At 52.8% G+C, this 4,130-nt stretch overlaps 1 protein-coding gene across 1 annotated transcript in view; it reads right to left on the bottom strand.

Annotated features, from left to right (window-relative positions):
- IFITM10 (interferon induced transmembrane protein 10) overlaps positions 1-4,130 on the bottom strand; it is a gene marked incomplete at its 5' end in the record, with an annotated part of 9,333 nt that overhangs the window by 4,137 nt on the left and 1,066 nt on the right. The window lies entirely within an intron of this gene.

Genomic DNA, 4,130 nt, shown 5'->3' with positions numbered 1-4,130 from the left:
TTGACTGTCACCTCCCTGTTGTCACCACCTTGCCCTCCACCATCTCCAACTCATCTAGCCCTCCACCATCTCCAGCATGCCAGAGCCTGAGGGCTTTTAATCTCCTCCCTCTGACCACTGTCTCCTGCCCTTCCTCCCCTTGGGGCTTTGCCTTCAGCTTCCTCTTGAAGCCTTCCCCTCAACTCCTACTGTCCTACTCCTTCCTCGTCCCTTCCCCAGCAGCCATCTCCTCTCTCTCTGCTCTGGGGCTTGGCCCCTCTCTTTTATGGGAGCACGGAACTTGCTGTGCAGGTTCAAAGTGCTGCCTTAGCTTGCAGGCAAAGACTAATGGTTTGCTGATAACGAGCCTAACGAGGCTGTATTTAAGGCAGCCTGGCTCTTAGTATATGGCCCTCACCTGGTTGTCTGTAAACCCATTTCTGTGTGAAGCTCTGCATCTCTACATATAAGGAGCTCTGGAGGGGATCCTTGGATTTATTTGCTCTGTGATTTGGTCAAGAGCTCTCCAGCCCATGTCCCTCCACCACACTGGCATTGGTATCACGGGGCTATGGCTTCTGCATTTCACCCACCTCCATAAACCATTGCTCCTCCTGAAAAGCAGGCTAAGAGCCTGCCTGAGAGGTCAGGTGCTGCAGCCTCTCTGCTTCTTGGGGTTAATAAACAGCTACAGATCTGTGCTAGCCAACTTCAACTTGAAATTGGGAAGGTCAATACACAGCGAGAGAAGAAGGTAAACAGCCGTGCCCAGGTCTGCGTGCTAAGGGCTGGGCAGAGAGCAGGCAGGAGAGTTCAGCAATCCTGGTATGCTATCACACCACAAATTTCTATGGCCTTGTGGGGCAGGAAAACTCTTCAAGCAACCTTGTGGGCTGCTGGTGGGGTTAAAAAGCCAGCAGGGTTTTGACTTTGGCTCTATGCAACTACAACATGGTATCTATACCACAGCTTGTCGCAGATCCCAGCTCCTCTGATCTACGGCCTCACGGTGCAATGGGTACTGAGAAGGACTTGACTCACCCCAGTGGCCTCTGGAGATGGACCTCTGAATGGCTGAAGTGAGATCTCCTGCCACATCATTCACTACCCCTTGGAGCTGGGAAAGAGGAGGGGAGGCAGCTGCTGAATATCGAGCCATGCCATTTGCTCTTGAAAACCAACTGAATCCAAAGCGTTGCCATTGGAGCAATCCTTGCATCCGTGCTGGACTGATGTTAAGGTTACTTTAGGGTTTCCAACTTCCTTGGTTCTGCTGTTTATCTCCTCTTCCCCAGCACCAAGGCATGCTTACATGCGAGTACCTTGCCTGTGCTCAGGGAGGCTGACCTTGAGAAGCCTGAGAGGCCAGAAATAACTCCCGGGGGGATACGTGAGTCGGTGCAACTCGTTTGCAGCCCAGCCAGCTGTATCTGCTGAGGATCTGGCCCACTACAGGTGTAAATAAAGACAGGACTTGCCATCACATTGTTATTCAGAGCACTTGGCTGGGGTGTCTGTCACACAGAGTACTTGGCTTGGATGTCACAGTCTTTGCCCTCACCTGACTTCATGTGTTTCTTTGAGTAAGAGCATAAATTCTTCGGTGCTGGTGTGGATTTTTGGCATTTTTTAGCAAATGGTGGTCACCATGAAATAGCATTTCCCTGCAGAAAGAAATCTAGCAAGCTGCAGCTCCGGTGCAAAAGGCTGGGCAGACATGGAGGTACTGTTTTCCCAGCTGTGGCTGAAACCAATGGAGAAGGACACAGCTTTACAGAATTACTCAAGTGCACCTAAGCATACATCTGGCTACCAGTGTGACCATTGTGCTGCTGAAACTGGTGGCAATAGTAGGGTGTGCTGAGGTCCATAATGAAACATCTCACAGACTTGGGGTACGAAGGAGCTACTGCTTTATTAACGGTACACATTTGCCAAAAGCAGATGATGTTTATGGCAGGGTATTGAAAATGCTATTTCTGATAATGAAAATGGTGATTCCTGAGGTTGGTAGATGTTATTTAAAGGAAATGGAAAAACCATAACCTGGGAACTGTGTAATACCATCAGTGCCCTGATGTCCCTTCAGCCAGGAAACCTGTGCTCCACTGGCCGAGGGCTCTGCCTTTGGAGGTTCCAGAACGGGCTCAGGGAGGGGAAGGTGCTGCTCCCCTCCGCTCCCTCCTACAGCACCTTGCTTGGTCTCTGAAGAGCACAGGCATCCTAGAAAGGCTGGGGCTTAAGTTATTTGCTGCTAAATTGTCCTTATATGTAACTGCAGAGGAACAAGAGAAGTCTGTTTAAAGGAATGTCTGTCCCCAGGACATTGCTTCTGCTTTCCCTAAACTTCTGGGAGAAACCTTATTTACTGTGAAAGAGATGAAACAACAAGCTTCTGGAGAAATGACCCTAACATCCAGCCTGGCCGGGATGTTGCCAAGGTCTCTGCAGTAGCTGTGAGTGGGGAAGGATATTGTCTTTTTTAACATCCCAGTGGTCTTCCCCAGGACAGACCTTCTGCTACTGCCCCATCATTGCCGCTGCCTCCCACCACCCATCTCCACAGCAGCCTGCGAGGGCATTTGCCACCCCTTCGGCCACTTGCTAGCTCTGTCCTGTGCCTCTGAGGGACATTTTTTTCTACTCTCCCCCTGACACAGAGTCACAGCCACTGGGGAGCTCCAAGACCACAGCAGGGTTGTTTCTACCCACTCAGCTCCACATCTGTTTGGGTACCACTGTTACATCCCATCAGCTACCGCCTCCGCAGTCCAAAAGCCAAGGCTGTTTTTTTGACAACCATTTTCTGTTTTCCTTTCCCTGGTTTGGAGGATATTTGCTTATTTGCCTTCCCTTGCTGCTGCTGCTTTTTTTCACACTGGAGTTTATGTCCTCTAGACCTTTGCAACCAGATGCTGAGCCTACGCCTCGGCCCCGGCACGGGGCCCTGGCCCCGAATTATTTCTGGGCTTTGCCCTTCCTTCCACCTCATGTCAAGGATAGTGAAGGTCCAGCCTTTAAAACCCTTGTAGGTGGCAGACCCTACTCCATCCTGTCCTCGGGCTGTCATGCCCCCACTGCTGGCTGCAGCCGAGGGACTGCATCTCCCCAGGTACCTGCTGTAGCTATTGCTGTGTCCCTGTGATGTGAACCCCTTTCTCAGCCCGCTGTGACTGTGCCTCTTGCACTGGAAAGACACTGATCATTAAAAGCAAATTCAGACAGCAAAGGCACAAAAACCCAGGAGGCAGCCAGTTATTTCACTCACTGGCTAAATGCGTGGGGGTGTTAAGGGACTTCCTCCCTCTGACTTGTGTTAGGCTGCTGCTGCCTGGGTTTGCCCTTGGGTCAGTCCTGCTTCTGGTGATGCTCAGCCCCAGCAGGATTTAAGCTATTAAATGTCTCGCCCAGGCAGCAGTGAAGCCTGCTGCATGGGTGGTGGGTGGGTGCTTATCGCGCATCTCAGGGAAGGGGAAACTGAGGCAGGCACCACAGTGCCGGTGTTAGGTGAGCCCAGGTCATGGGTCTGCAGACTTTTTTTAGACGTGGCCCGGAGACTGCCTGCTGAAGACCCTGACGGGCTCAGGAGCAGCCGCCTTGCAGTGCTGGGCACTTGCAGTCCAGCTCGTGGGAGCTGGATGGGGTTAATTGATCTGCTTCTGTGATGAAGCCCGTCTGCGCCCTGGCCTTCCTCTAAACGCTGCCTGCCAAAACAAATCAGCTAGCTCCTCTCCCGGGCCACCCAGCCGCCCCGGGCTCTCTGCACATCCATTCAGTCAGTTTTGAGGCTGGCAGGCAGGGAAGGGGAGGGCAGCCCAGGTCCCTCTTCCCCAGCAGCTGCCTGGTGGCTGCTTGTTTGCCAGGTGCCATCCCTCTGGCTCTTCTCCCCTGCAGCTACAGGGCATAACCCAGCGCCATCCCCTTGGCTGGCTGTGCTCCATGCCATCCCCTCTCCATCAGCACAGCTCCATCTCCCCCGTCCCGATGCTGTACCAAACCTCGCTGCACTCTCCTCAGCTACCTGGGGCTCGTTCCCATGATGCTGGCAGATCTCCAGGGCTTACCTTGGGATTTATAGGGCTTGGGAGGGGGAGCTGGCCACCAGCTCTGGTGTTTTAATTAGGCAGAGGGCAAGAAGAAAACAGGCAGCA

Source organism: Eurypyga helias, unplaced genomic scaffold (genome assembly GCF_000690775.1).
Source record: "Eurypyga helias isolate BGI_N326 unplaced genomic scaffold, ASM69077v1 scaffold28448, whole genome shotgun sequence".
Taxonomy (NCBI): Eukaryota; Metazoa; Chordata; class Aves; order Eurypygiformes; family Eurypygidae; genus Eurypyga; species Eurypyga helias.
Note: the sequence above shows the minus strand (reverse complement) of the source record. Positions and strands in the feature narration are given on the sequence as shown.